At 42.2% G+C, this 13012-nt stretch overlaps 1 long non-coding RNA gene across 1 annotated transcript; it reads left to right on the plus strand.

The window, feature by feature from the left end:
* The first annotated feature begins 739 nt into the window (after positions 1-739).
* Positions 740-6471, plus strand: LOC146371350 (uncharacterized). Its single transcript, XR_014802825.1, has 3 exons — positions 740-920; positions 2280-2325; positions 6243-6471. It is a non-coding gene; the product is annotated as an uncharacterized LOC146371350 (long non-coding RNA).
* The last annotated feature ends 6541 nt before the right edge of the window (positions 6472-13012 follow it).

Consider the following 13012-nt stretch of genomic DNA (forward strand, 5'->3'; position numbering starts at 1 on the left):
TCCATGTGTCCATGTGTGTGTCCATGTGTGTGTGTGTATGTGTGTGCGTGTGTGTGTGTGTGTATGTGTGTGTGTGTGTGTGTCCATGTGTGTGTGTGTGTGTGTGTATGTGTCCATGTGTGTGTGTGTCCATGTGTGTGTGCGTGCTTGTGTGTGTGTGTCCATGTGTGTGTCCATGTGTGTGTGTGTGTGTCCATGTGTGTGTCCATGTGTGTGTGCGTGTGCATGTGTCCATGTGTGTGTGTGTGTCCATGTGTCCATGTGTGTGTCCATGTGTGTGTCCATGTGTGTGTGCGTGTGCATGTGTCCATGTGTGTGTGTGTGTCCATGTGTGTGCGTGTGTGTGTGCACATGTGTGTGTGTGTGTGCATGTGTGTGTGTGTCCATGTGTGTGCATGTGTGTGTCCATGTGTGTGTGTGTGTGTCCAAGTGTATGTGTGTCCGTATGTGTGTGTGTGTGTGTGTCTACGAGAGACTGAGGAACTCTAGTGGGTGGTGCAGGTGTCAGTTGTAGGACAATCAGATTAGCTGTAACAGACTGTGCTGTGATGAGATTGAAGCTGAAGGGCTTTTAAAAGCATTGATCTGGACGAGGGAAAGCCACTCCCACACCAAGTGAAGAGTAATCCCTTTTTCTCTGAACTACAGAAAAGTTAAAGCGGCGTTCACCTCGGCTCAAACTAAATTTAGCCTGCATTAACGCTACCCTAACAGAAGCTGTAAAACAGAATCGGTAACATGACCACATCCTTTCCACTCTGTCGCAGCGCTGCTAATACCAGCAAAGTTGTCCTGACGTGTTGTGCAGGCTTCATGCTTGTGCATGTTTGTCAAAGACAGCCTGTCTGCAACCGGCTGTTACCATGGAAACAGAGAACTGAAAAATACAGCGAGAAAGAGGTGAATGACTACCAGAGAGAGTGAGTATTTGCTCATGCGCTAACTATTTTTGTGCACAGGTTGAAAACACCTTGGAGACGTGGTGGTTTTAGTGACCAGCAGCGGCTGCAGGAGCCTCGTGGAGCTGTGTGATGCCTTAAATATGTGGCATTTCATTGGAACTGTGCATCAGCGCGCTCATGTACGCCTATGGAGGCAGAGATCGTTACACAACTAAAATCATCATCATTCGCTAAAAATTTCAACTGAAGGTTTTAGTTTGTCACAAATGCTAATCTGACAAACTGTGTTAGCCATTTTAAGATGCCAGTGCAGTAGCAAGCAGAAGGTTTCCTGCTGTATTTTATCTACCGAAGCATCCAAGCTCAGCACCTGGGTAACGCCGGCCCATTTTTAGAGACTTTTTCCTACTTAGGAAATCCAGATGGTAAAAGGTTAATTCCAAAATCACCATATGGGACTTTTTTTGGACTGTGGCTGAAATGAAACCCAACTCTAAATCTGGACAGCTTCTGATGACCTGCTGAGGTCAGATTAGGATCTGAGTTGACCTAATCTTGTGCCATACAAGTGTTTTTCTATAAAAGTCCTACAAATAAAAAGATTCCAAGTGTTTTGTCTTTTAGTTGATGACACTGTTTCAGTTATATTGTTGGTTTATGATCAGAGCCTAAATAAAATGAATTTGCTAACGATCAGAAAAATCCAGAAAAATGGAAAAAATGAGGAAAAGGTTCAAAATAATTGTTATTTTGGATGCTTAAAGTCAACAGACTAAACATGCAGATTCGACCCACCATCAACTTCATCAGGTCTTCATAAAAAAAACACAAAACAGTCCATCTCATGTCCAGGTTTGATTGTTTTTTTCTATCAGGGAAACCAAATGTGCCTGTGAGGCAGATCATTTGTTTCCTGTGTGCTTTCCTGTCTTCCTGGATCTTTTCGTATTTCCTGAGCATGCGGACTGATCCAGGATGCCTGAGTCCCTTAATGGGCATAAAACATTTGCAAACGACTTCAGTACAATAACATGGACATCAATAAAGTTGCTTGTTAAAACACGAAGACTGTGTGAAGCAAACCACATGGAAGCAGCAGTGTGTCAGTGGGAGAAGTGCTCAGCAGCAGCAGCAGCTGCAGCCTGGTGTAAAGCCACTTTCATTTTCCCTGTGTGGGCGCCATCTGCTGGACAACCGTGGTCATGTTTCCTGACGAGGCACAGGATGTTTTAACCCGAGTTTGAACTTGTCCCAGTGAACCTCTTAAACTAAAGCCTCGCTCTTTGGCTCCCAGAGATGATACATGAGATGGTGAACAGCTGTCTGTGTTACACGTTCACCTCTTGTTGTTTTCCTTCTTTTCCTCTCATTTACCAGAATCCCTCCGAGTGCTTCCCTTCAGGCCCAGAGTGAGGAGTTCCAGGTATCTTTTCTAATGTTGATAGATATTCTGGTTTTACTGGTGTACTCTCTTTATTTTTTTATTTATTTTTATTTTTTGCCTGTCCCGTTTGGCTCTTTTGCCATCAGAATTATTGTCTAAAGGCAAAGAAAGATGCCCAACGGATTTACTTTACCAAATCAACCAACCCAGCCTTGCTGTATTGGTCTATTTGATTCGCCTTTTATTGTTTATTTTATTTTAATCTGCTAAATACGGGACAGACTTGACTGGGGAAAAGAAAGGGGAGAAAGAAAGAGGGAAAGAAAAACAGCGGGGAAGAGGGACGGTGATAAAGGGCAAAAAAACCAAAAACCAACAAAATAAGCAGACAAAAAATACATCCATCAATCACCTGGATCACCTGTTGAGAAAGAAAAAAGAGAAAACAAGCAGAAAAAAAAAGAGCAATATAATAAACAACATCATTACGATGATCTATGGGAATATAACAGTAAATACTAAATATTAAACATTATTGTGCAGCACGTAAGATCGACAGCGCACAGTGTGCTTTAAGGTAGGAGCCAAAAAGGGTGTAGTTTGTGTGTGTGAGCACCCGTGTGTACACCTGTGAGAATGGACGTGCTTGTTTTAAAAGGTTCCTTCGTGTAATGATCTGCTAGAGCAGATCTGCTAGAGCAGATCATTGGGTCAACACACCTGAATCACATGATTAGTTCATTACCAGGCCTCTGGAGAACTTCAGGACATGTTGAGGAGCTAATTTAGCCATTTAAATCAGCTGTGTTGGTTCGAGGACACATCTAAAACCTGCAGGGACACCGGCCCTCGTGGACTGAGATTGCCCACCCCTGTGCTAGAGGGTGTGGGGGGGGCCACAGCCCCTTTCCTCCGGGGCTTGAAGCAGGTATGGAGGAGATCAAGACTCCAGACATCCAGAGGCCCTCAGAACACTAGAGACCAAGGAAGACCAACAGAGGGGCAGCCGCGCCACTATCCCAGAAAGAGCTGAGGAGATCCCCAGATGAGGGGTCAGCAGCCGTGGAGCAGAAGCCAGGGGGGGTTGCAGTGACGCGCCCGTGAGCTCCGCCGGCAGCCAGCTGTGTCTGAGTGACCGAACCCCAGGCCGAGAGGCCGAGGGCACCCCACCCCCGAAGGAGCCCGAGCGAGCCCCAGGCTCCAGGCCCCGACAAGCAGCCACCAGGAGTGAGCCGGTGGGTACCTGGACGCCCATCCCGGACTCAAAGAACCACCAAAGCACCGATGTCTGAGGGCGTCTGCCACTGGCAGGGGGAGTGGTGGGGGGAGATAGGCCTCCATACCTTGAAGGGCCTGAGATGTCCCCAGAGAGGTGGCGTCTGATACTCAACCTGACATATAGACACAGACATACAGGCACACACAGATACAAACATCCATTCCCACCCTCATGCTCTCATATGCACTTACTCAACACTCACCCAACATGGAGACAGACATAGAGAGACGCTGTACACACAATCACACTCCCCAAGCGTACTCTAAGCCCCGGGTCTAGGTACCCTTGCCCCTGGAGGGGGAAACTGCACCCAGACCCAGGTAGTGTTAACGGGGCCCAGTTCAGCAGCGCCGCCCGGCCCCACAGAGCCTGGGACAGCCCACCTCGTCGGGGGATTCCCCTCCTGCCCCAAGCCTGTCCCTACCCCCACACCAATCACAACAGCGAAGGTGGGACCAAACTATGACCCCCCACCCCCACTAGGTGATGGAGCTGATCAAAGGAGCCCAGAGCAATTGATCTGATGTGGTGGCAGAGGTTGTATCAAGACTAATGTAATCTATTAGATAATTTCTATATTGGTTAGAATTAAGATTATTTTTATTTTTCCAGTTCATGAGGACTGTTTTCTTGGCTATGCATAGGGCAGTGAAAACCATATGGGCTTTATTCTTCTCTGTAGTGACATTATCTAAGCTGCCCAACAAACACACTAAAGGGGGAGTTGGAATGTTACATTTCAGACACTTCGATAAGTCTTCACATATCTCGCGCCAAAACTTCTGAACTGGTGGACAGAACCAAAGAGCGTGGATATAATTGTCCAGTGAATTGGTTTGACAGTGTGAGCAGGTGTTGGTAGATGTAAAGCCCATCTTGAACATCCGATGACCTGTATAGTGCACTCTATGTAGTATTTTGTATTGAATTAATTGAAGACTGGGATTTCTAATTAGATGAAAGGTTTTTAAGCAAATCTGAGACCAGAAGTTTTGGTCTAAGTTAACTGATAAATCCGCTTCCCATTTTGCAATAGGAAGTGATATTGATTCATCCGTTTTAGAAAGCATTCTGTATATTTTGGAAAGTAATTTGGGGGTTTTAAGAGTAAGAAATTGAACCACACTTGGTGGTGTTTGTAGTTCAACTTGACCCGGTTTAAATTTCTTTTTTACTATGGATTTAATTTGTTGATATTCTAAAAATATTTTCTTGTTGATCCCATATTGTGTAACTAGTCTGTCAAATGCAATAAACTCTGTTCCTTCTAATATATGTTCTAAGTATTTGATTCCTTTACCACTCCAATCTGGAAAGTTTATCATATTATTACTCTCCTCCAAGTCTCTGTTAGTACATGACTTAATAATTGATCAACAAATTGATTTACTCTGCCTTACAGAAACCTGGTTGCAGCAGGATGATTATGTTAGTTTAAATGAATCAACACCCCCGAGTCATTCTAACTACCAGAAACCTCGAAGCACAGGCCGAGGGGGCGGTGTGGCAGCAATTTTTCACACCAGCCTATTAATTAACCCACTGAGGTTAATTATGGAGTTCCACAGGGTTCAGTGCTAGGACCAATTCTGTTTACATTATACATGCTTCCCTTAGGCAGCATCATTAGAAGACATAGCATACATTTTCACTGCTATGCAGATGACACCCAGCTCTATCTGTCCATGAAGCCAGATAACACACACCAATTAGTTAAACTGCAGGAATGTCTTAAAGACATAAAGACCTGGATGGCCGCTAACTTTCTGCTTCTTAATTCAGATCAAACTGAGGTTATTGTACTCGGCCCTGAAAATCTTAGAAATATGGTATCTAACCAGATTCATACTCTGGATGGCATTACCTTGGCCTCCAGTAACGCTGTGAGGAACCTTGGAGTCATTTTTGACCAGGACATGTCCTTCAACGCACATATTAAACAAATATGTAAGACTGCTTTCTTCCATTTGCGCAACATCTCTAAAATTAGAAATATCCTGTCTCAGAGTGACGCTGAAAAACTAGTTCATGCATTTATTACTTCCAGGCTGGACTACTGTAATTCATTATTATCAGGATGTCCAAAAAACTCACTGAAAAGCCTTCAGCTAATCCAAAATGCTGCAGCAAGAGTACTGACAGGGACTAGAAGGAGAGAGCATATTTCTCCTGTTTTGGCTTCCCTTCATTGGCTTCCTGTTAAATCCAGAATTGAATTCAAAATCCTGCTCCTCACATACAAGGTCTTAAATAATCAGGCCCCATCTTATCTTAATGACCTTGTAGTACCATATCACCCTATTAGAGCACTTCGCTCTCGCTCTGCAGGCTTACTTGTTGTTCCTAGAGTATTTAAAAGTAGAATGGGAGGCAGAGCCTTCAGTTTTCAGGCCCCTCTTCTGTGGAACCAGCTTCCAGTTTGGATTCGGGAGACAGAAACTATCTCTACTTTTAAGATTAGGCTTAAAACTTTCCTTTTTGCTAAAGCATATAGTTAGGGCTGGACCAGGTGACCCTGAATCCTCCCTTAGTTATGCTGCAATAGACGTAGGCTGCCGGGGGATTCCCATGATGCATTGAGTTTTTCCTTTCCAGTCACCTTTCTCACTCACTATGTATTAATAGACCTCTCTGCATTGAATCATATCTGTTATTAACCTCTGTCTCTCTTCCACAGCATGTCTTTTATCCTGTCTTCCTTCTCTCACCCCAACCGGTCGCAGCAGATGGCCCCGCCCCTCCCTGAGCCTGGTTCTGCCGGAGGTTTCTTCCTGTTAAAAGGGAGTTTTTCCTTCCCACTGTCGCCAAAGTGCTTGCTCATAGGGGGTCATATGATTGTTGGGTTTTTCTCTGTATCTATGAAGCGCCTTGAGGCGACTTTTGTTGTGATTTGGCGCTATATAAATAAAATTGAATTGAATTGAATTGAATTGAATTATTGTTTTGTAATATCTCAGGGTTGTTCCAGATAGGTGTACGTTTGCATGGGATTAATGAAGACTCCGTCAATTTTAGAAACTCCCACCATGCTGTCAGAGAAGAGCTGATGTTGATGCTTTTGAAGCATTCATGTCGTTGGATGTTTGAGCTGATAAATGGTAGGTCTGAAATCTCTAGATTATTGCAAAGTGCTTGTTCTACATCTAGCCAAGGTTCATCTAAGAGGGTATGTTTTAGCCATCCTGAGATAAACTGAAGCCTGTTGGCTAAGAAGTAGTGCTGAAAGTTAGGTAGTTCTAATCCTCCTTTATCCTTGGTCTTTTGTAGTGTTTTTAAGCTGATACGTGGGGGTTTATCTTTCAAAGGAATTTGGACATACATGAATCTAGAGATCTGAACCAATCTTGTGGCGGTTTAGTTGGGATCATTGAGAATAAATAATTTATTTTTGGTAAGACCATCATTTTTATAGCGGCAACCCTTCCCATGAGTGTTATGGGTAGACATTTCCACCTAGCCAGATCACCTTCTACCTTCTTTAAAAGTGGGATATAGTTTAATTTAGTCAGATCTGCAAGCTTGGGAGAAACATTAATACCTAAATTAATGTATATTAATACAAACCTATTTTATATTTCCCGATTGCAGTGGTGTAGAAGAAAAATTATGGAAGGAGCAATTAATTGGAAGGACTGTAGAATTTGACCAGTTAATTGAGTAATCTGATATTCTTGCAAAAGAGTTTATCAATTCAATCACCCCAGAGATATTAGTTTGTGAGTTTTGGAGAAAAAGTAACACAACATCTGCATAAAGGCTGATTTTATGTTCCACGTTCTTGCATTTTATGCCCTTAATTACTGAATTCTGTCTAATTGCTGCTGCTAGTGGTTCAATAAAAATTGCAAACAGTGAAGGGGAGAGTGGGCATCCCTGCCTGGTGCCCCTCAGGAGACAGAAGCTGGAGGATGTCTGGTCATTTGTTCTGACACAAGCTGTTGGGGAGTTATATAATATTTTTAACCAGTTAATGAAAGAAGATCCAAAACCAAATTTGTGTAAAGTTGCAAACAGAAATTTCCAGTTAACTCTGTCAAATGCTTTTTCTGCATCTAAAGAGAATATTGTAGTTTCTAGGTTTTTACTGTATGAGTAGTCTATCAAATTAAGTAATCTACGTGTATTTGTTGATGAGTGCCTACCTTTTATGAAACCAGTTTGGTCAGGATGAATTAAGAGGGGGGTTATTTTCTCCAGTCTCTTTGAGAGAGCTTTGCAGATTATTTTAAGGTCTACATTAATAAGGGATATTGGACGATAGCTTGAGGGATATACAGGGTCTTTGCCTGGTTTTAGCAGGAGATTAATGTTTGCAGAATTCATATTTGATGGAAGTCTGCCCTTTTCTTTGATTTCCAACAACGTTCTGTAGAAAACTGGTGCTAGAATCGACCAGAATTCTTTGTAGAATTCTGCAGGAAAACCGTCTGGACCTGGAGCCTTATTATTGGGCATACTTATCAGAGCTTCCTGGAGTTCGCCTGGTGTCAGTGGTGAATCCAGTGCCATTGCTTGACTGTCTAATAATTTTGGAAGAGTTATGTTGTCCAAAAACTGATCAATTTCCTTTTTAGATGGTTTATTTGTGGTGAATACAACGTTTTATAGAAATCCCTGAAAATGTTGTTTATTTGTTTCGGGTCATATATTGTGTTCCCAGATGAATCTTGAACAGCACATATAGTTGTTTTTTCTTTATTTATTTTTAGCTGGTTTGCTAGAAATTGTCCGGATTTATTACCATGTTCATAATTTTGTAAGCGTAGTCTTTGTACTAAGAATTTTGGTTTTTTTTAATCAATTATCTCATTTAATTCTAGTTTTGTTTTGCGTATTTTGTTCAATGTTTCCTGATCTTGGTGGGACGCGTAGGCTTCTTCTAGTGATTTGATGGTTTTTCTAATTCCTGAATATTTTTGTTTTCTTTTTTCTTTTTATGTGATGAGAAAGAAATTATTTTACCTCTCATCACAGCTTTCCCTGCTTCCCATAGAACAGAAGCTGATGTTTCGGGAGTGTCATTATAGTCTAAATATGAAGTCCACTCTTTTTTAAAATATTTAATAAAGTCTTCATCTTTAAGCAGCGATGTATTAAATCTCCAGTTTTTACTTGGCGTAGTATTATTCTTGTGCATTAGTGTTAGAGATACAGGAGCATGATCGCTGACAGCTATAGGGTGAATCTCAGTGTCTGAAATGTCGCTCAGCAGTGAGCTGCTGACCAAAAAATAATCCAGACGAGAGTAGGAGTGATGGACATGTGAGAAAAAAGTATATTCCTTACTGGTGGGGTGAAGGGAGCGCCATGCATCGCAAAGACCAAAGTCGCTCATATACTGTTTGATTATATTTGTGGACTGCCAGTTACGCTGAGTTCCTGCTGTGTTGAGCCTATCCATGTCTTCATTTAGTCCAAGGTTGAGGTCGCCTCCAAGAACAAGTGTGCAAGCTAGGTGTTCAGAGAGTGCACTGAAAAAACCGTGAAAGAATGAGGGATCGTCAACATTTGGACCATATACACTTACAATACATAGCTTTTTATCAAGTATAGCTAGTTTAATGATTTGGCCGGGGAAGCTGCACTCTGAGCCTTCTTCATTACGAGATCCTGGAAGCACTGATCAATGTAATCTTGGAGAGCCTGTAAACTCTCCCCGTTGTTCTCCAGGGTGTTGGAGATGATTTAGACAAATGTTGTTAGTTATAAGACAATTGATAAGTGTATTTGGTAATACTGAAGCTTAAAGAAGTTTGTTCAATTCTAAACTACCATTCGCTTTAATTTCCGCCAAAATCTCCGGCGTCTGACGTCAGTTACAACATGAGTCGCTTACCTTGTCCGTCACTTCCGTCACTTACCGCCCTCTTCTCTGATGTGTACTCTCTTTACGATGCTCAGACAGGCGGTGCATGTGTGTGTGTGTGCAGTCCCTGTGCAGCAGAGGTCAGAGGTGACAGCTATGACTCTCCAGAGTGAGGTTGGAGCAGTCCTCAAAGACAATGCTGATACAACGATTTTCTATAAAAGTGACACCGGCTCATCGCTCTCTGCCTTCTGTGAACAGTGACTGTGAGACAGTTTGCATTTCCACTAAACGTGATGAACATTTCCTGTGTTTGCAGATGATGGTGGTGAGGAGAGGAAGCAGAGACTGATGCTGGTTTTACAGTGTTCACAATGAAGCTACAGCTGTCTCTCGCTCTGCTGTGAGATGACTAATGAACATGGAGGTTTCTTTTTTACTCGTCCCTTTCTTTGTGTTTCCAGGTGACAAATGACTTTGGCATTCAAACAGATAACGTCACTATCATATCAATGGTTTACCTCGCTGTATAACACAAGCATTAGTTTATTGCACCAACAGTTCATCAACCTGACAAAATTCACCAAGCTGACAGATACGTGTGGACAGCACAAGTATTACAAAGCAGGACTACATGTCTGTTTATTTGCTTTATAGCGTCTTTGCTCTTAACACTTAATACCTCGTTCTTCACGCCCGCCCAGCGGGGTGATGACGGGACCCCATCAGCCGTTTACACCTGAGGGTTAAAAAGGCTTTAACTCATCCAGGACCTTAAATCCCTGTGTCAGAGCAGAAGGCGCACACACACACACACACACACACACACACACACACACACACACACACACACACACACCAGACTTTCATTATGACATTATTAGTAGAAGATAAAACCCTTGTGCTTCTAAAGTCAGCGTTTGCTTTGAGACAGAACGTGTCATTGTGTCGGCACTGGCTCATTGGTCGGCACTAAAAAACTCAGTTTGACTGAATTCAACTGCAAAATGTGATCCGGTTGGAACACGGCTGCAATGGGACAACATGTGAAGTCTGTGAATCCTTTCCAGATACAGCGAATATAATGTGTTTACCTTTTTCATTCATGCAGCATTTTTGCATAATGATGTATGAAATGAGTTCAGTCAGGTTGGGTTGCTGTGACTTACACAAAGATCAGGAAGCGTTTTACGACTGATGAAATGTTGGCATCAGAGATGGGCAGTAACGCGTTACTGTAATCCGATTACTTTTTTCAAGTAACGAGTAAAGTAAGGGATTACTATTGCAAAAACGGTAATTAGATTACCGTTACTTTCCCGTAGGAACGCTGCGTTACTGCGTTACTAAAACCGTGATTTTTTTGTGAGAATGTCTCATGACAGTGACGTAAGCGAGCGCGACGTTCGTGACAACAGCTGTGTGCAGATCAACAATGGATCATATATCGAGTGCGGGAGAGAGTATGAGCGTGCAGCGTTTAAAGCGTGGAAGTACTGACCTTACTTTGAGTTTGATTCCATAAAAAGTGACAAAAACATTAGTGTCCGTTGTGCGTGGGAAGAAAACTTCTTTTTACAGCGAAAAAACCCCTAAACTTCCGAGCAAGCACCGAGTAGCTACGACGTAATGGGAAACTCACAGAGAAACTCGCGGATTCTTCCACTGACCGCTGCGGCACACCTGCACCAGGGAAACCTCCGCCTGCCCCACTCCTGCTTTACAGGTGAAAATAGAGCAACAGGACCGCTAGTCTTTGACTTTATTTATTTTCTGCTGTGTTTTACTTGCATCTATTTGAAAGACTGAGTGTAAACACAAAAATATTTTATTTTATGTGCTGGAATGTGCAGAAAATAGGTTTAAATGTTAAACTAATTTCTTCCAGTCAGAGAATGGTGCAGATAATTTAATTTTTGCTTGATGCATAAAGTTAAAAGATTAAAACTAATAAAACAAGTTTTAAAAAGAGACTTTTCCATTTGATTACATTTTGTATGATGGATTATGCAGAAAAAGTAGAATTGGGCTGAAAGATCTATCACTTTATCACCTCTTCAGGTTGTAAATCGTGTTTTTAAAAAGTAACTAAGTAACTAAGTAATTAATTACTTTTGAAAATAAGTAATCAGTAAAGTAACGGGATTACTTTTTGGGGAAGTAATCAGTAATTAGTTACTGATTACTTTTTTCAAGTAACTTGACCAACACTGGTTGGCATTATTTACTATACTTTGCTTCCAAGCAGCCAGACTTTGTGCTGATGTTTCCCCAGGCTTTGTGAAGGTCTAATCCTTCAACCTGACCATTTACACCAGTGACACATTCACACACAAACTGTATTTAGAAGCACTTTGTTGCTAGCAGCCTGTCACAAAAACAGATCATCTGTTTCCATTTCTTTGGTTACATCTTTGAAGAAATGGCAACAATGACACCGTCTGACCGGCGTGAAAGAACACCGGTTAGATGGTTCTCAAAGAGCTCTTAGCTGAAAACTTGGCATACCTCAACACAGAGTGCAGTGTGTCCTTAAAAAGATGAAGTACAACCACATGAGCTGATGCTGTTGTACTGGTGTGTACTGGTCCCAGTAAAACAGATGAGTGCCCACAGCTCACTTTATTACAGATGCACTGATGTGAGCTTCCCTGCTGCAGTTGAGCATCAGTGCAGGAAAATGTTTCCTGACATAATAGTGATCACACACAATGATGGCATCATCACAGAGCCGCTGGACACTTTCAATGACTCGGCATAAATCTCTTTAATGTACCTTTGAGCATTAGCAGTAGTCACCGGGGGCCTATAACAAGCTGCTCTGTAAGCCTATGATTGTATTATCTAAAGAGATGTCAGAGTAGAACGAGTGGTGGTTTCCTGAGTGTGTATGATTATGCTGAACCTGTGTTTTTGAATATTGAGTCAACAGATTATTAAACAGTTTCTCTAATTGCTTTGGGTTCATCTACAGTGAAATGTTACGCTTCTCAAATGAGACCATGACTTGTTCCATCACTACCCTGGTGGGCCTGCAGATGCTCCTCCAGGGCTTTGGGGGTGTTTCAATTTCAAATCACACTGTAGAGAAGGTGTCGCGAAATCAATCATTGTAGAGCAGTGTCACAAACCACGGAGGCCCCAGAAAAGTGCAATCAAACGGTGAGTTTATTAACAGCTAGGAGAAAACATCAGCCTATGTCTTCTGACAAAAATACATATGGAGAACACTTTTAAAGCAGTGGGGTGCACGCCCCCCCATGGCGTCAATTACAGATTAAAATAGGTTAAAGACGTTAGTCACAGTTAATGGTACATCTTGTACATCTTTAATAGCGATAAACAGACATAGAACTTCTCTTTTCTATAACACCTTCCATACAAGGTAATAAACTTCAAGCCCTCAGGGTCTCTGGGGCTAATTATTGACTCTGGTCATCTGTTGCCAAGTAGAGTAAAATACATTGAGACACCAAATGAGTTAAGGCCTCAGGCCTGACACATTCCTAGATTATATGTGTTATATGTATTGTAAGCATGCATTGCAGTCAACCTTCTATGTTCTCATCTTCCCTCAGCATGTATCACCTGGACAGTCACGCCAGTGAAGCTTAAGACCCTTAATGGACGGAACATCAACT

The sequence above is a fragment of the Perissodus microlepis genome, chromosome 15 (assembly GCF_051167445.1).
Source record: "Perissodus microlepis isolate ML-2025 ecotype Zambia chromosome 15, ASM5116744v1, whole genome shotgun sequence".
NCBI lineage: Eukaryota > Metazoa > Chordata > Actinopteri > Cichliformes > Cichlidae > Perissodus > Perissodus microlepis.